Genomic DNA, 19,540 nt, shown 5'->3' with positions numbered 1-19,540 from the left:
AAGATTTTTCTCCACGCTCATGCCGATTGCTTCTTAGAGCGCCTGCCAAGCGAGTTACCACCTGCTCGTCCTGAAGATCACATATCAAATACCTGGAAGCACACCACCAAACTGGCCACCTTACCATGTGAGCCAAGCTCAAAACAAAGAGATTATGAACGAAGTGAAAGACCTCTTGGAATAGGGTCTTGTCCAGCCTAGTACTTCACTGTACTGCTCTCCAGTATTGTTGGTTTTGAAGAAAGATGGATCTTGGAGAATGAGCATCGATTATAGAGCTCTCAACAAAATCACCATCTTCTCAAGGCCGGAATTGACACCACAGATTTATGAGAAAGAGCTTTTGGCGGTTATCCATGCTCTTACTCAGTGGCAGCACTACCTACTCGGAGCGGATTTTAATGTCATTACAAACCATCAGAGTTTACGCTACTTCTTGTCACAAAAGCAGCTATCGGAAAAGCAAATGCGGTGGGCGAACATCTTGTCACAGTTTCACTTCCAGATTGTCCATGTTCAGGGACCGAAGAATTTGGTGGCGGATGCTTTGTCTCGGAAGCCGTTGGTTCTGGCTATTTCCGCGATACATCATAGGAGCTTCGAGAATATGGTCGATCAGTATGCCACAGATACAGATTTTGCTGACGTTTTCACACGGATACGGGATGGGGAGACAGTAGTGGGATATTCCATTCAGGATGGCTACTTGATGAGGAAAACCATGTTGTGCGTTACACAACCGTCGAGGGAAAAGGTTATGACTGAATGCCACTGTCCACCTTTTACGCGTCACCGCGGCATTGCTACGACCTTGAAAGGGGTAAGAGATACTTCTTTTGGCCGAGACTCAAGAAGGATGTGGACGAGTTTGTGCGTAGTTGCTTGATATGCCATAAGGTCAAGTTTGACAGGCATAAAGCATAGGGATTGTTACAGCCTTTGCCCATACCCACTCGCCCATGGGAAAGTATTGCAATGGATTTCATTTTTTATCTCCCGAGAGCACAGAGTGGTCACGATGGTATCTGGACTGTTATTGACAGATTTAGCAAGCAGGCTCATTTCATTCCAGTGAAGAAAACAGTCAAGCCGGATCATTTAGGGAGACTGTTTGTGGCCCAGATCTTCAAATTACATGGCATGCCCGAGACAATTGTCTCCGACACGGACCCTAGATTTACGTGATTGTTCTGGAAGGCAATTTGGGAGAACATTGGCACGCGGTTGCAGTTCTCGTCATCTTTCCACCCGTAGACTGACGGGCAATCTGAGATTGCCAATTCAGTGGTTTTAGATTTATTGAAGTCTTATATCTCGGATCACAAGACTCAATGGGAAAAGTATCTACCTTTGGTGGAATTTGCCTACAACAACACGATACACTCTTCGACGAGGAAGGCACCATTTGAGACTATTGAAGGTGTTGTGAAGGTTCCACCCTTCCTAAGCACGAAAGATAAGATTTTTAAAGATGATGAGTACACGCGCGACTTAGACACGGCTTTTGCCAAGGTCCGCGAGGCTTTGCAGAAATCTCAGGAAAGACAGAAAAAGACAGCAGATCGCCATCGTCGCGATTTGAAATTGAATGAGGATGATTGGATGCTCTTACGTTTTGAGAAGGCACACTTGAGAAAGAAGAAGGGAAAGGAGAGGCTTTTTCCAAAGCTTAGTATGCGATACTACGGACCTTTCCAGATCTCCGAAAAGATCAATGATGTCTCCTTCCGACTGGAACTGCCTGACACTTGAAGGATTCACAATGTATTTCATGTGAGTCTCTTGAAACCTTTTAAAGGTGATGTGTCCGAAGATGGGGAGCCTGATGAGCAACCCGAAGTGGAAGAAACGAGGATATCCTTGTTCCTGAACAGATTTTGGCATATAAGGACAGAAAGAATAAGGGTAAAGTTAGGGCGGTTCTTGGTTAAATTCAAGAACTATCCTGCATTGGATACGAAGTGGATGGAGGAGAAGGACCTAGCAGATACTCCTCAGATTGCGAAACTTTATCTTGAAGCTTTTGGTTTAGAATAGTCTACTCCAAATGGAACCCCGAATTCAGCTTGGCCGGAGATCTCGTGCAGTGGGTTGCACAAGAGGGGAGTTACTCCGCTCCTTTGTCAACAGATGCCTCAATTTTTGAATACTAGAGTCACTGATGTCTCTTTGAGCTTCAGGGATACTGAGAGCTCACAATATTCTGCTGTATGACTTTATGAAATGGAATATTTCGCGAAAGATGAAACTGATTTGTTCTTGACTTGTTTAAGTGTAGGAACTGATAGACAAAATGACTGCAGCATTTTGGTCTCAATGATCTCGAATAGACATGGTTGCAATAGGGGTTAGTTAATCGGGCATCTATGAGGTCCTGAGTGGCTCTAGATGCGATTGCTAACTGCATTGCCAATAAATCATGGTCTAGGATACGAATGAATGTTCAATGTGATTTGTCATGTAATGTCCTCTGATGTCTAGTGATGTCCTGTGATGTGACTGTCGATTTGTACATGTGCTAGATGTGTGTTCCTAGTGTGTAGGTACTAACAGTTAGTGTCTGCTAAGGCAGTTTATGGCTTCTGTCTGTTTTGCAGGCGTAATCGAGGGCGATTACAATGCTTTCAAGAGGGGGGTATATCACAAAAAATGACGTGGCTGCCCAGTATACACACACCTACATGGACCCTCGGAAAATGCGGTTAAATGTTGACGTGGCTGGCTGACTACAGAAAACTGCCGTACTGCTGACGTGGCAATTCTGTACGACTGCTAACATGGCAACCCGCAAATCGTGGCGGATTTTACGGCAACTGAAAAGCAAGCTTTTGGCTACGCAAGGCTGGAATCTCACGCAATTTGCAAATTGTTTTATTTTACTAAAGCATAGGAAAAAGAGAGAGAAAGAGCCTTTGCTTTATTTTTCAAAGCTTTTAATGCTTTTGATTTTCAGCTTTTGGGGCTCTGCTTTTAGCATCCCATGTAACCATTAAATATGCGGATAGGCTCCTCATAACTCAGAGCATCTAGACGCAGAGTCTGAGTGTGAGCGCCTGCCTGCACTCTTGTACTTTGAACACAGATTAATACAAAAAGAAATACCGAGAGGGACGCCAGACTTTGGGGCCAATATCTCTAGGCACGGAACTCCGCCGGGCCAGTGTCGAATCATTGTGAACTGTTTTGAAGTGTTTATTTGTGCTGTCACGGTAGATTCTCAACTTGGAGTGTCCAAGTTTGTTACAATTCACGCGGCAAAACACCTATATGCTGAAATGATGTATTGTGCAAGAGAGGGTATGCAACTATGACCGGCCTGGACATGCACGTCCTGCTAGAGACTCACAAAGTGCTAGGCTAGGTCCTAAGCTAACTATGATTGACGCTAAACTATAGCAAAATTTTATCCACGTAGCACAAGTGAAGTGTGCACGTGACCTCCCCCCTGTTAAAGCTGAGAAACAACTGGCGAACTTCTACCTGTACTTCTGATGATGAATACTTTTGACGCTTGTGGAGGCAAAAACTCCTCCAAACTTGTGGCACTGCGGATGTAGCTACTGTTGCGATGTAAACACAGACCAATCAAGTTACTTTCAACTTACTAGATAGCCTTACTATTGTCACTGAATACCAGCCTTGGTGCTGACTCTGCCTTGCAAGCAAGTACTACCACTTGAAATAGTCCTATTGTGAAAACATTGCGGGTGAAGATGCAAGGTAAGGGTGCTCGAAGGTATTTCCAAGGGTTTCTTGTCGACGGAAGTGGATGCACACTACATGCAAATGCGAATGCAGAAGAGAGTTAGGGATCCTTGCACCATTCCATATTCGCATACGATGTAAGGTGCAGTGGAATGAATGTTGAACTTTGCTCAAGATGAGTGCTCTGAACTGTGATCAAGGGTTCCTTTTACTTAGGGAAGGGAGAGCCTTCCGTTCTTTGATGAGAGAGTGCATTGGACACAAACAAAGTAAATGGACATTGTGCGTGAAGATGCATGAGACAGAGGGAGAGAGAGAGAGAATACAACACCGGACATGTTGTAAAACCCTCCTCCAAGGGCCCCACTCTCTATGGAGAGAGCGGTTTACTTATGATTGCACAAATCTCTACAATGCTTGGACTTGCCGAAGATGTCGACGACGATGAGGACGACGACGAGATGGGCTGAAATCTGAAACTGCTAATGGCTGAAATCTGCAAATCTTTATCTGCTGAATTCTGATGCTATGTCGGTGACAATGTCGATGACGACGATGCGACCATGACGCGCTGAAAACGCAGATGCTGAAATCTGCGTTTTCCGGGCTGAAACTGCAAACTTCGATGGATCTGACCGTGCGGCGAGGATCTACTGCGGGAAGGTGAGGTCTGCGAGGTTCGGGGGTTCTACTACGATGTCTGACTGCTGAAAACTGAAAACGCTGGTGGTTCTTGATGTTCCGTCGCGGTGAATCTGCAAAATGCTGAAGTGTCTTGCAGATGCAAAAACGCTAGGACTGTCGCTAGGGATTTGCAAGAGCAAAAACGCTGGCTGATCTGGTCCAAAAACGCTAGGGCATCTGGGGTTCTACTGAGAAGTTGCCTGTTGAGCGAGTACTCCTACTGCCTCTTCTCCTAGAGAGTGCTAGCTTTGGTTTGCTTATATATTATCTTAGCAAAATTACCCTACCTACTTTCCAACAAAAGTCACTAAAAAATACTAAGTGAAAAATATCAAAAATAGGAAAAATAGGTCTATGCACTGTAAAAAAGCTACTGATGGGATATGACTGGAATCTGATGGTCATGCTGTGTGCAACCAGAGGATATGCATCTAATCTAAGTGTCTGGACATGCACGGTCTGCGAACAGACTCACAAAAGTGCCAGATCACTTCCTATTCTAGACTGACTTGACTGAACTGAACCCTGATCATGCTGTAGCTTGTCCACGGACACATAGGGTTGGATGTGTCACGTGACATCCCCTCCTTTTCAAAGTGAGGTACTCGTACCAAACTGAATGGCGTCGAGGGAGATCGCCAACAACATCCAGAATCCTGAAAAGGACTCTTCGCCGGCCCACTCTGATGTGTGGGTCGTGCGATACTTAAACTTCATAAAGGTCTGCGAAGCTTGCTTCTTTGGGCCACGCCGAAAGCGACATCTCCGAGGCTGAAAATTCTTGAAACCACTTCCAACACAAAAACATGAACATACATACCTATTCCATGTAAGGTGACTGGAAAAAATCTAATCTGCTTTAAAGACTGTGCATGCAATGTAGATGAACATAGAGACGGAGCGCCAAACCATTCATCAAACACACGCAAACAATGGAATCGAATCTTAACTTTCTGATCTAAATCAATCAACTGTGGCAATTTACAACGGAAATGCCCATGCTTGGTGCTCATACTTGCTTGTGCTCTTTCTACAACTGTGTCATGCCAAGGAAGAGACATGGAATGTGAAGTCCTTGGGTGAAAACATTTCATCTTTTCATGAATCATCCGCATACATCCGTGCTCATTCATGAATGAAACGTGCTCAACATACAATATGTCATGCCTAGGAAAAGGGATCACATAAAGATGCTGACTAAAATACAAGAAACGATCACGAATGAAGCACTTGAACAATGCATGCTGACTAATCATTCGAACACATAATACTTCCTGTGAGGGTTTGCTGGACCTAGGCTCGAGTGTCAAGATCGGTTCTTCGTGATCGATCGAATCTATCTGTGGGGGTGTTGTGGACCTCGACTCAAAAGCCAAGATCGATTCTTCGTGATTGATCGAATCTGCAACGAGGTTAGCTTCGCTAGAAAAGCATCAACTAAACCATCATCCTTGTGAACAATCACATCATCTTCATGCAAATCATCATGCTTGTGAGAAATCATATCTTGATCAGCATGCAAATCATCATGCTTGTGATTCAAATCATCATGCCAATCCTGTGTGTCATGCTTTGGAGACGAAGAGACTGAGAGAGTCTCCTTTTCCCGAATCTCTTGCATCTGTGCCTGCGCTTGAGAAAAGAGTCGCAACATCTCTTTCATGTGTCGATCGTTCATGGCTTTTCTTGCTTTGTTCTTGCGATCCATTTCTGCTTTTCTTTGTGCGCATTCACGATCAAATTCTGCCATTCTTTCTGCTCTTCTTGCTTCGCGTTCTAACTTCCTGTCCATCATTATCTTGTCGAAAGCTGCCATAGGATCTGGAGCAATCTTTGGCGTAGATGGGAAAGGGTCGGAAAAACCTCCTGGTGGGGAAAATTCTTCTTCGTCTCTCTCATGCTCATCATTTCCAAGCGAAGTATCCATTCCGCTTCTAGTGATGACCATCCATTGAAGTCTTGGGTTCTTGTGGTCTTGGGTTCTTAACTTCACGAGGAACTTGGGTTCTTGGGGTTCTTGGGTTCTTGGGGGTCTTGAGTTCTTGAGGTTCTTGAAGTTCTTCTTTCGCTTGCAATCTATGTTAGAGAAGGATCTTCTCTTCACCCGAGTTTTGCTCTTTCCCGCGGGCGCACCCCTTGGCGGCCTTGCGCTCACACCAAGGTTGCTTTTTCCCACCTCACGTCGATTGGCCGGCCGCTAAGTGCATGGTCCGCTCTCAATGAGTGAAAAGAGGCACAAGGGGAGGCTGGACAAGCCCTTCTTTCTTGGGATTCCTGTCACTCTTCATAAACACAATTAGGAATCGACACGCCCAAGTGGACTTGGGTTATGTACGACCGCAACAAGCAAAAAAAAATTATGTGGTTCTTTCCTTGAGTGATACAGAACACTACCAAAGCTCTGATGCCAATGTAAGGTGCAGCGGAATGAATGTTGAACTTTGCTCAAGATAAGTGCTCCGAACTGTGCTCAAGGGTTCCGTTTACTTGCGGAAGGGAGAGCCTTCCGTTCTTTAATGAGAGAGTGCATTGGACACAAACAAAGTGAATGGACACTGTGCGTGAAGGTGCGTGAGACTGAGAGAGAGAGAGAGAGAGAGAGAGAGAGAGAGAGAATACGACACAGGAGATGTTGTAAAACCCTCCTCCAAGGGCCCCTCTCTCTATGGCGAGAGCGGTCTACTTATGATTGCACAAATCTCTACAATGCTTGGACTTGCCAACGATGTCGACGACGACGAGACGGACTAAAATCTGAAACTGCTAATGGTTGAAATCTGCAAATCTTTATCTGCTGAATTCTAATGCTATGGTGACGATGTCCATGACGACGATGCGATGACGACGAGCTGAAAACACAGATGCTGAAATCTGCGTTTCTGGGCTGAAACTGCAAACTTCGATGGATCTGACCGTGCGGCGAGGATCTGTTGCGGAAAGGTGAGATCTGCGAGGTTCGGGGGTTCTACTGCGATGTTGACTACTGAAAACTGAAAACGTTGGTGGTTCTTGATGTTCCGTCAGGGTGAATCTGCAAAATGCTGAAGTGTCTTGCAGATGCAAAAATGTTGGGGCTGAGAATGGTCTTGCTGCGGTGAGTCTACTAACGTTGGGGCCTCTGCTTGGTCTTCTGTTGCCAGGGATCTGCAAGAGCAAAAACGCTGGCTGATCTGGTTCAAAAACGCTAGCTTTATGCTGTGAAGCAAAAACGCTAGGGCATCTAGGGTTCTGCTGAGAAGTTGCCTATTGAGCGAGTGCTCCTGCTGCCTCTTCTCCCAGAAAGTGCTAGCTTTGGTTTGCTTATATATTATCTTAGCAAAACTACCCTACCTACTTTCCAACAAAAGTCACTTAAAAATAATAAGTGAAAAATGTCCAAAATAGGGAAAATAGGTCTATGCACTGTAAAAATGCTATTGATGGGATTTGACTGATACTGATGGTCATGCTATGTGCAACCAGAGGATATGCATCTAATCAAGTGTCTGAACATGCATGGTCTGCGAACAGACTCACAAAAGTGCCAGATCACTTCCTATTCTAGACTAACTTGACTGAACTGAACCCTGATCATGTTGTAGCTTGTCCACGGACACATAGGGTTGGATGTGTCACGTGACATACGAGGCTAGCAAATATTGGTACTCAACATCTGGATTTTCGTGTATTCAATGTCGATCTTCGTTCAAAGACATAGTGATGAGGACAGGAGCGCACTCGATGCACAATGGAATATGGGTGGGAGTGGCCAATAAGTCCGAGATCGGAACACGACGATTCTTTGAGGGAAAAAAACTAAGAGAGGTTCTCTTGCGTTCTTGGTTTTGCTTCGATTCTTTAGGTTCTGCTTGGGTTCTTGGTTTTGCTTGGGTTCTTTGTGGTTCTTCCCTTGAGTTTGCGAAAGCTGAAGCACACACAGAGCTCTTACCAATGTCAGGTGCAACGCACACAGCTCTGATACCAATGTGAGGTGCAACGCACACAAAGCTCTGATACCAATGTCAGGTGCAGCAGAAGTGTTAAGGATTTAGCTCAGATCTAGTACTCTGCACACAAACACAAGGTTACTTTACTTCACTTAGAGAGAAAAGAGGCGACACCGAATGTCAGGTTCCAAACCCTCAAGGACCTCCTTGCTCAGTTGTCAGAGCAAGTACTTTCTTTATTCTTGCACAATGTTGATACAATGACTAAATGCTGAGATGCTACTGCTAATGGATACTGACGCTGGGTACTACTACGAGTACTGGGATACTACGGGTATTGAAGGTATTGGGTACTGCGGGTACTGATGGGCAATTATGACCGGCCTGGGCATGCAATGATGTACGTCTTGCTAGAGGCACGCAAAGTATCAGGCTAGGTCCTAAGCTAACTATGACTGATGCTAGACTGTAGCAGAAGTTTGTCCACGTAGTGCAAGTGAAGTGCGCACGTGACAGGATTCCATAAAGCATAATGCAAATAGGTCAATGCATCATATATAGAACAATTATACAGCTTCGGAATCACCAACTTCAACTTCCACTTTCACTTCAATCTAGCCTTCTAGTGTCAAGTCCTCTTCCACATCCCAAAAGTTTAATGGCCTTGAAACAAACATAAGAGGCTTCTTTCCTGGATTGTAGCCTATAATTGCTATGTACATACACCAAAACATCCACCATTTCATGTTCCAAACGGTTGCGCTGGATGGAATGTATAAAACCATATATTGACCAATTTCGCTCACATGCGGAAGCACTACATACTTAAGATAAAATCTTTATAGCCAATCTTTGAAGAAGGGGGGTATCTTCCACATAGTTTTCCCACCATGAAACTGTTGAAAGCTTTTGTATGTCATTCAAAGCTTCAGGATCCCCGAAGCTCCCTTGTAATCCAATGTACATAAACAATTCCGATTTTAATTGTGTCCTTTCCACAACACTCCTTCCCATTTTGTTGAGTGTGATCTTCTATCCCTTCATTACCTTACCAACCATGTTAGGTACCTTTGAAAACCACTTTAGATTCAAGAGGAAAGCTGTTGCATGAAGAGGAGCGTGCATCATTCACCACCATGCTTGTATGAATTCATTCATCTGTTGAAACATCTCTTCGCCATCCACCTCCTCTGCCAAAATCTCCTTGTGCATTATCAGCCACCATGCTTATATGAATTCATTCATCTGTAGAACATCTCTTCGTCATCCACCTCCTCTGCCAAAATCTCCTTTACCTTTTCTACCATTTGATCCATACCTTCAAAAATTACATCCATGTACACCTCATTCCTGTAAACCATACGCAACATTGCCATGATTGGCCAACACACCTTGACATACAACTCAATGTCCTCCCAAAAGCTAGAGGACAAAGGGCTCCTCTCGATCACTTTTGCATCTTCATTTTGACGCTTTCAGGCATCCCACTCCTCGCATGTCACCAAATGTCTCAAGGCAGTCTTAACCCTCACCCATCTATACAAAATTGTGAAATGTGAAGCAAAACGGGTATCTCCTGACCTAATTAGCTTGAGATTGGAGTGTTTACCAAACATGGCTTGTGTTGCATCATGATTTGTGATGAATTGATGAACTTCTTTACCCTTTGTTATAGGTTGCTCCAATCACTTCATTGCCATCAAATCTTGTCCAGTCAATGCGTTTCATAAGGAGTCCAAAAGATATGCTTGTACTCTCTCTCTCCGCAGTCTGCCCTGCAAGCTTGCAAATTACCCCATTATCAGTAATAACTTGCACAACGTGATCAACACCAACCTCCTTGATGACATTCTTAAGTGCACCTGCTGTAAACTCCCCTATCTTTGACTGTCACTAGTATCAATAGAGACCTTGAAGACTATTCCTCTTGGGATTGACGCCACAAAATTCATCAATGGTCTTTTGGCTGTATCTGTCCACCCATCAAAAATAAGAGAGCAACCATAACGTTGCGAAGAAGACTCTACAAGTGAGAGACTTCTCTCTATTCTTGCTTTCTCTTTCCCCAGCAGAGTTGTACGCAACTTTTCGTAGTTAGTAGGCCCATGCCCTTTACCAAAAGATGTACTTGCGGAATCCATATCTGAAAAGTATGGAGAACGTGCAAGCAAGAAAGACAATCGACAAGCATAAAAACATCTAGCCACTGCCTCGTCCACATCGAGGCATTGAACATACCTTCCCAAGATGGTTGAACTTGAGCCTTTCTCTTTGTATGCAGAGGATTGGTGTTGGTAACCTTTTTTGCTTCTTGTTGGCACTTTCGTGATTCTCGCGTGTCATGAAGGCTTTTTGGGCTGCAGTAATCTTCATACAGATGCCAATACCTTGCTTCTTGATACCAAGAAGTGGGCACACACTCGAAAGTATGACCCTGAGAAGCCCTCCCGGCAAATATAGCAAGTCCATTTCTTGCTACCACCCGCGTTGAAGCAACCTGTTTCAATTACATATTTCCAAACAGGCTCGGGTTCGGATGGCACTTTCTGTGTAGTACACCAATGTAAGTATTTGATTGTGGAATCATAAGATGTCAGCAGTCTTCTCATAAAACTAAGTCAATAGCATAAGTATTTGATTGTGTAATCATAAGATGGCGGCAGTCCTCTCATAAAACTCGATAGAAAAGAAGTCAATAGCACGAAAACATAATGATCAAAGCCCTTTCCTTCCGAACAAAGGTGCACAGCCTAGGCCATAAATTGCCAATGAAATGCACCAAGGTGACCTTACCCAAAAAGGGAATCACATTCTGAGAGGTGTGGAGACAGTCACCAATTATTTGGCATCACACAATCAAGCTCAATAGTTCCAATGCAGCCCTAGCTGCAAAAAAAGCACTAATCTGAAACTGGAAAGAGGAATTCAAGTGCCAGCAGCTTGCTTTGCCCCTTCAACTTCCAGCAGTTTGCCTATAGATGATAAATCTCCAATCCACTTAGTCACCAATGGAGAGCTAGTCTCCTTATATTTTTCCTGGACAATGCGGGACTTCTCAATGAGATCTCCTTAAAAAAATGCCACATCCGTAAGAGAAGAAACCACAGGCGAGGGAAAACTTACAGTTATGGAGCCTTACAAGAACCCATATAGGAGCTCGAATACGAAGACATGAAGTAACTAGATATCAAGGCTTGGCTTGTATTTCTAGTTCTAGCTTTCTCCATGCGGCGTTACCGGGCTGTGCCCGTGTATGTGAACGGGCAGGGAAAAGCGGGTAAGGCGATTGAAAGAACCCAGTCCCATGACTGATTGACAATACCTCTATCAGGTGGGATCCAGGGTCCCTATTGATTGGAGGCGCCGGGATCGGTTTTGCACCGTTCCATGACGGTTTAATCCCCAAGTGATCACATGGTGATCACAATTAAAGTGAACCCCATGTAAATTTGATGTGAACATCAAGTGACCACCAAGTGATCCCCGTGTGAATCCCAATCAACATGTGATCACCTTGTGACCCCACTCATTACCAAGTGATTACAGTGTGACCCCGACTATCCCAAAGTGATTGCAGTGTGACTCCGTCCATCCCAAAGTGATCTCCAAGTGAACACCATGTGATCCCCACCCCGTCATTTTTGCTATATGATTCTATGTTTACATGTCCATTTCAAGTGGCGCACGATAGCTTAAGCTGGGTTCACAATGGGGAGGCAGAAGATGCCCCTAAAATCCCATCTTCCGGGTGGACAAGATGCTTTTTGCGTTCTTCTACCGCCTAATTGTTCACACAAGGACGCCGTCTAATGTGAACATAGGAGGGGGCCGGAAGAGACAGAGAAAGAGTTGAGCATCATTTTTTAATTTTAAAAAAATGATATAAATTAAACTTTTAATGCAATTCATGCTCACGTGGAGGGTGGAAGTGGGGATGGGCGAGGGGGGGGGGGGGGGGGGGGGGGGGGGGTCGGAAGAAGCATTGCAGTTTTCTTCCATGCGCTGGCAGTCCCATGCGCTGCTTCCTTCCGCCTGATGTGAACAGGCTTTCCTAGTTGGCGAGTCCCGTGCGCTGCTTCCTTCCGCCTGATGTGAACAGTGTTGAGATGTCGAGCTCTACACCTTGAGCTGGCATCCACTACGGGTCTTGGCCGCTTACGACATTTACTCACTGGCGCGTTAAGTGACCGACACGGAGGATCTCTGCCAGTGATTCTACAGCTGGACTACACTTATAGTGCCAGCCTAGTACGCTTCTAGCGAGTTCACACTTAGTGACCGCATGTACATATGTGCTACTTTTCAGCTTTAGCACTTAGTCATTTTGTACTCTCTTTTCTGTGAAGAAGAAGAAGAAGCTTTCCATCTCTGTGTGCTTTGTGCTTGTCTTGTGTAGCTCTCTTGCATTCTCATTCTTTACATGGTATCAGAGCTTGGTGCAGGCAAAAGAGGCTAAGAGAGCAAGAGCATCACAATCCCTTTGTTCGCAATCCACGACCAGATGCCGAAGGCGCCTCGCGCAACGAAAAAAATTTTAGGGGTTTTTCGCACAAGTTTCTGAACAGGTCTCCAAAGTGCAGTATACAGAGATTTACTGTACAAGTACAGTGGTTGTATGTACGCTTGATTGTGGACACTCGTTGAGTGTAGAAAGCGTTACAAGAACCACGATAGCAGGTTCAACAGATTTGCAGGTTTTTGCAGATTGCAACTATTTTGTCTTACTGCTTCAAGATGTCTGACGGTTTCAGTCAGATTGTTACTGAGAAGCTTGAGAAAAATAACTACCCTGCATGGAAGTTCAGAATAACAAATTTCCTAAAAGGAAAAGGTTATTGGGACTATGTAGAAGGAGATAATGAAAAGGAACCAGAGATTCCCGAGGCAAATGCTACAACAGAACAAAGGAAAGCTTTGAGGGACTGGCAACAAGGCCAGAGCAAAGTGATGTATTGGCTTTCTATGAGCATCACAGATGGCATGATGGGCTATTTACAGGATGCTGAAACCCCCGCCATTGCATGGAAAACTTAGGCAGAGTGTTCGAGGTGAACACCAAGGCCAGAAAGCTTCAACTAAAGTCGGAGCTAAATCAGGTTAAGAGGAACAACCTCTCCATCAATGATTATGCTTTGAAGATCAAGAGTATCATTGATGCTCTTGGATCTATTAAAGTCTCAGTGGAAGACGATGACATTGTCCGTGCATGCTTGGATGGTCTAAGAGATGAGTATGTACATTTTAGGTCTTCCATGAATACAAGAGACGACATCCCCGTGTTCCAAGATTTGATTTCTATGCTTATTCTTGAGGAGAAGAACCTTGACACATCTTCTTCTCATGGCATAAATAATTCTGAACAGGCCTTCTATTCTAACTCCAACAGAGGTAGAGGTAGAGGTCGTGGTCGAGGCCCAAGGGGTTGCAGGGGCCAATTTCTGGAAGGTCAATCAAATCAAAACAATACAGGTGGCAGGGGAAACCAGTCTCAAGGCAGGGGGAGTCAAAGAGGTCGTGGTGCAGGATCAAGCAGGCAGCAACATACTCCAGATAGTAGAGAATGTTGGACTTGTGGTGAAAGAGGTCACATGTCACGTGACTGTCCAAAGGGAAAAGCAAGTAGAAAGAGAGAACAGGGCAACTATGCATCTACTAGCAGAGATGCAGATGACAGCAAAAACGAGCGCATGTTTGTTATGCAACATGTAATGAATACAATGACTGCAGAGAATTCCACCCAAGATGATGTTTGGTATGTCGATTCAGGTTCTCTAATCACATGACGTCTCGTGGAGAGTGGTTTAGAGATATGCGCAAACCAGATGTGTCAGGCTATGTGCAGACAGGAGATGACACAGCTCACCCCATTGCTCATGTAGGGGACATACCTCTAAATACGAAGAGTGGGAAATCAAAGTACTTAGCAGATGTACTTCATGTCCCAAACATTACAAAGAATCTTGTTTCTGTTGGACAAATGGTTGAGCAGGGTTTGCAGGTTCGCTTCAATCCAAATGGCTGTTATGTAGAAGATTTCCAGAATGGCTGTAAGCTGATCACAGAGGGCAAATGTGTGGGCAGAATGTTTACGCTGAATGTAGACATGCCTGAGGTAAAAGCTGCATTATTTGCACAGGGCACAGGTGTTGTGGCTGATGTTGACATTTGGCACAAACGCATTGGCCATGTCAATGAGCAGAGATTGCGCAGCATGCAATCAAAACAGATTGTAAAAGGTTTGCCCAAATTCAAGGTGGATGGTATGCATAAAGTGTGTGCAGCATGCCAGTTTGGAAAACAGTCAAAGGGCTCATTTCCACATGAGCGCAATGTATGTAAAAAGCCACTTGAGGTGGTGCACACAGATGTTTGGGGTCCAATCGATACTGCAAGTATACATGGTTGCAGGTATTATGTCTCTTTCATTGATAACCATACAAGGAAAGTATGGGTCTACTTCATGCGTAACAAAAGTGAAGTGTTTGGTCACTTTCAAGACTTCAAAGTCATGATTGAGAAGGAGACAGATATGCAAATCAAGACATTGAGGTCAGATGGAGGGGGAGAGTACTTCTCCAATGATTTTTCAGATTTTCTGCGAATGCATGGTATACACAGGCAGTTTACATGCAGATATACTCCACAGCAGAATGGGGTCGCAGAAAGGAAAAACAGGCACATTGCAGAGGTTGCACGTGCATTGATGAATGAGAAGAACATGCCTCATCATTTCTGGGCTGAAGCTGTAAATACAGCTGTGTACATTATGAACAGGACACCTACAGCTGCGGTGCATGATGTAACACCTGAGGAAAAGTTTACAGGTACAAAGCCTGATTTGGCACACTTGAAAGTGTTTGGCTGCATAGCTTACGTGCATGTACCAGATGAGTTGCGTAGGAAATTGGATCCTAAAGCAGAGAAATGTATTCTTGTGGGATATTCCCTTGAACAAAAGGGGTACAGGTGCTACAATCCTACTACACGAGAATTACGAGTGAGCAGAGATGTAGTCTTTGATGAGATGAGCAGCTGGTACAGTAATGCACATGGCACTATTGGGGCTGATGTAAAAGATGATGTGGTTGTACAAAATGTGAGGCCATAGTCACAGGTTTTGAGTGGACCACAAGAGTCCTCTTCTCGTGGCTCTGTTGAGAAACCATGGAATGGTAGACTACGTACGCAGGTTACTCCACCAACAGGTACAGGGAATGTATCACGAAAAGGAAAGGAAAAGGTTGATGAACCTCCCTTTATGGTTGATGCATCATCAGGTTTTTCACATGTAGAAATGGATTCAGATGGTTCTGAACAAAGTCTTGATGAGGAATTTGGAATTCCGGCTGTCAGGACACCTGGTGTAAGGAAAGTACAAGAAGATGCTAGAGGGCAAAGGAGTGACCCAGGACCGCGCAGATCTAATAGAGTCAGAAATCCAGTTCAGAAATTGACTTATGATGGGTATCTAGCGCATCACCAAGCCTACATGGCTAAGGTGATACAGGATGTGGAGCCCACATGTTTTGAGGATGCAGTTGGAAATGTGCATTGGGATGATGCAATGAATGAAGAGATGGCTGCATTGGAAGCAAATGACACATGGGAGTTGGTGCCATTGCCAAGTGGCAAGAAAGCTATTGGCTGTAAATGGGTGTATAAAACCAAGCATAAGGCTGATGGTAACATTGAGCGTCACAAGGCAAGGCTGGTCGCAAAGGGTTATGCACAGACGTATGGCATAGACTATGAGGAGACCTTTGCTCCAGTGGCAAAGGTGACGACAGTGAGAGCTGTCATAGCAGTGGATGCATCTAGAGGATGGATTATGCATCAAATGGATGTAAAGAATGCCTTCTTGAATGGTGAGTTGCAAGAGGAAGTGTATATGGATCAGCCACCTGGTTATGTCGATCCAGGTTACCCAAATTATGTATGTAGACTTCTCAAAGCTTTGTATGGTTTGAAGCAGGGCTCTAGAGCATGGTATGACAGGATTGCCAAGTATCTTGTCAGTATTGGTTTTAGGAGAGCTCATGCTGATCATTCACTCTATGTACGTGAGAGTGATGTGGGGATTGTGGTCATTACCATATATGTAGATGACCTTATTATTGTTGGTGACAATGCTATGGAGATTGACCATGTGAAGGGTCTTCTCAAACAGGAGTTTGAAATGAAAGATTTAGGCGAGTTGCGCTACTTTCTTGGCATTGAAGTGATCAGGACTCCAGAGGGTGTATGGCTATCACAGAGACAGTATGCTTTGGACATGTTGTCAAAGTATGGTATGGCTGATTGTAAGCCAATTTCTATTCCCTTGGATGTGAATGCAAAGCTGAGTGCAGAGAAGGGTGATGTTGTCGAGGATGTCAACATGTACAGGAAGATTGTGGGTAGTCTAATCTACTTGACTATCACGAGGCCAGACTTGAGCTACACAGTAGGCTTGGAGAGTCAGTTCATGCAACTTCCGAGGAAGCCACATTTGGATGGAGTACGACGCACACTTAGGTATGTGCAAGGTACTCTTGACTACGCATTGTTCTATGTAGCAGATGCACCATTAGCATTGTATGGGTATACAGATGCAGATTGGGCAGGTAGCATTGTTGATAGGAATTCTATGAGTGGCTTCATGTTCTCTTTTGGGAGTGCTGCTGTTACTTGGAGCAGCAAAAAGCAGCCTACGGTTGCTTTATCGAGCACAGAGGCCGAGTATAGAGGTGCAGCAGTTGCGGCGTGCGAGGTAGCTTGGCTACGCACATTACTTGAGGACTTGGGAGTGCAGGTGGACCAGCAGATTTTCATCCATTGTGACAACCTCAGCAGCATGCAGTTGGCTAGGAACCCAGTGTTCCATGCCAGGACCAAACACATAGAGGTCCATTACCACTACGTTCGAGAGCGAGTGTTGGCGGGCGACATCGACTTGGTCTACGTCAGCACAGAGGAGCAGATAGCGGATATCTTTACCAAGGCCCTCGGAGCTGAGAAGCTTCGACGTTTCCGGACTATGCTTGGACTCTGCGACATGCAGAGCTCGAGGGGGAGTGTTGAGATGTCGAGCTCTACACCTTGAGCTGGCATCCACTACGGGTCTTGGCCACTTACGGCATTTACTCACTGGCGCGTTAGGTGACCGACACGGAGGATCTCTGCCAGTGATTCTACAGCTGGACTACACTTATAGTGCCAGCCTAGTACGCTTCTAGCGAGTTCACACTTAGTGACCGCATGTACATATGTGCTACTTTTCAGCTTTAGCACTTAGTCATTTTGTACTCTCTTTTCTGTGAAGAAGAAGAAGAAGCTTTCCATCTCTGTGTGCTTTGTGCTTCAATTTTCTGTCGTCGCCTGATGTGAACCCATCCTTAATGGGAGAGTCATGGCCTCCAGTTGTGTTGGTGGTGGGTTCCAGTCTCAAGGGCTCAACCGGCCATAATCTTTTTATTCTTGAGAATAAATGGATGGTCCACATCGTTCGAGATTGGTGGACCGTAGATCCCACTTGACAAGGTGGTTTCAATTAGTCACAAGCCCCCCCCCCCCCCCCCCAACTATCTGGCGCGCTAAATTGAATGAAGTGCAAGCGTCGAGATCGACGACATTGAACTGAGCCTCGTTTCTTGCGAAGTTCCAACGTTGCCCGATTTGTCTGTGTCTACTTTTTTTGTCCATGTTTACTTTTTTCGTTGTTCGAGTTTACTTTATTAGGGAATGGACTGGCCTTTGGGACAAGAAATCCCACGCGGGGGCACGTGGTTAGGCCATTGGACTGTCGTGTGCGAGGTCCTGGGTTCAAATCGCGGGCCTGAGCCCCAGGATATGATCACCGCGTTGATTTTTTGGCAGTCGTTCCCCTTCCTTGAGATTCCCGTGCAACAACATTCGTCGTCAATTCCAACTCTCTCGAGTCATTAAGACTCATGTTAGATAGTGTCGTGTCACCCCCCACCCCAGGCACTAAAGACCACGGGGTCTTCAATGAAGCCCAAGCCACGGGATCGACAACATGGGAGGGGCTTGAAAATAAAAAACAGAGTGCATCGTCGGATGTTGTCCGAGTTTACTTTTTTTTGCTTGAGCTTACTTTTTTGCGTTTGTGTTTTCCATATAAGGGTATATTTCGCTTTGGATGGCATCAAAACCTTTGTGCCTACATCCGCCTACATCTCAACAGGCAGGTCGTGGGTTCGATTCACTTGGCGGACGTTGATCGCGTCTTTTTTTCGTATGTCCACCCACATCGAGATTCCCGCGCTTGGCTCCCAGTCGTTGATCCCATCTCTCTAGCTTCATTGAATACCCCATGCCACTTAATGTTGTGCCCCCCCCCCCCCCCCTCCCCCCTCTTCTTGCCCAGGAATAAATTTTCCTCCCACTTGTCGTAATTATACATTTGCAGCTGACTTGGAATGTGCACTTGTAGTAGGCCTATAAACTTTACTTCGTGGTTACCATTTTTGGCCTGCCATGCTTGAAGTCCTTAGCATAGAGTCGAATTTTGGGTCAGCGAGGTGGTCCCATTTCATTGGGTGAACACACTCTCTCTCTCTCTCTCTCTCTCTCTCTCTCTCTCTCTCTCTCTCTCTCTCTCTCTCTCTCTCTCTCTCCTTACTTTTCGGTGTGTTGGTAGCTCAACGATCTTTTCGACAATGGCTCTACCATGCGTGGCGTTTGCAGATGTGTGTGCCGTGCTGCTATGGCATAAGCTTCTTTTGGATCTCGTCGACGCTTTGCGCTGCTACAAAGTTCTTTCTTGAGTTGTCATTTTTTGCATGTGGTGCCTTGAGCGAATGCACAAGGTGAGGCTCTTCTCGTGTGCTTTGTCACATGGCCTCAATTATTTATGCGGTGATGTTGTTGTTGGTGTGTGTGTGTGTGTGTGTGTGTGTGTGTGTGTGTGTGTGTGTGTGAGAGAGAGAGAGAGAGAGAGAGAGAGAGAGAGAGAGAGAGAGAGAATGTGTGTGTGCCTGTTTAGGTGTAATCTCACTTCATAATTTTGAAACAAATAAGGAGTATGGTATTATATTCTCATATGTTGTTAATGATGAGAATAAATTTGTGTGTCTATGTAGGTGTAAGCCAACTCCATTGCTTTCTAAGTATCATCAAAGTGGCGAGCATGAACGAGGGGCTCACTATGCACATAGAGAGAAATTATTGGTGTGCGATTCAGAGCTTAGGAGAGAGGGCATGTCTATCAAGCTGAGTGCTATTGA

At 45.0% G+C, this 19,540-nt stretch overlaps 1 long non-coding RNA gene and 1 pseudogene across 1 annotated transcript; both read right to left on the bottom strand.

Annotated features, from left to right (window-relative positions):
- Positions 1-8,757: 8,757 nt before the first annotated feature.
- Positions 8,758-9,662, bottom strand: LOC147458826 (uncharacterized; annotated as a pseudogene).
- A 1,349-nt stretch (positions 9,663-11,011) lies between these two features.
- LOC147458825 (uncharacterized) lies at positions 11,012-11,575 on the bottom strand. The gene is made up of 2 exons (XR_015187713.1): positions 11,439-11,575; positions 11,012-11,351 (listed from the first exon to the last, which is right to left on the bottom strand). It is a non-coding gene; the product is annotated as an uncharacterized LOC147458825 (long non-coding RNA).
- Positions 11,576-19,540: the final 7,965 nt, after the last annotated feature.

The sequence above is a fragment of the Adiantum capillus-veneris genome, chromosome 4 (genome assembly GCF_014529385.1).
Source record: "Adiantum capillus-veneris isolate H3 chromosome 4, ASM1452938v2, whole genome shotgun sequence".
Taxonomy (NCBI): Eukaryota; Viridiplantae; Streptophyta; class Polypodiopsida; order Polypodiales; family Pteridaceae; genus Adiantum; species Adiantum capillus-veneris.
The sequence above is the reverse complement of the archived record's forward strand: the minus strand, read 5'-3'. Positions and strand labels throughout refer to the sequence as shown.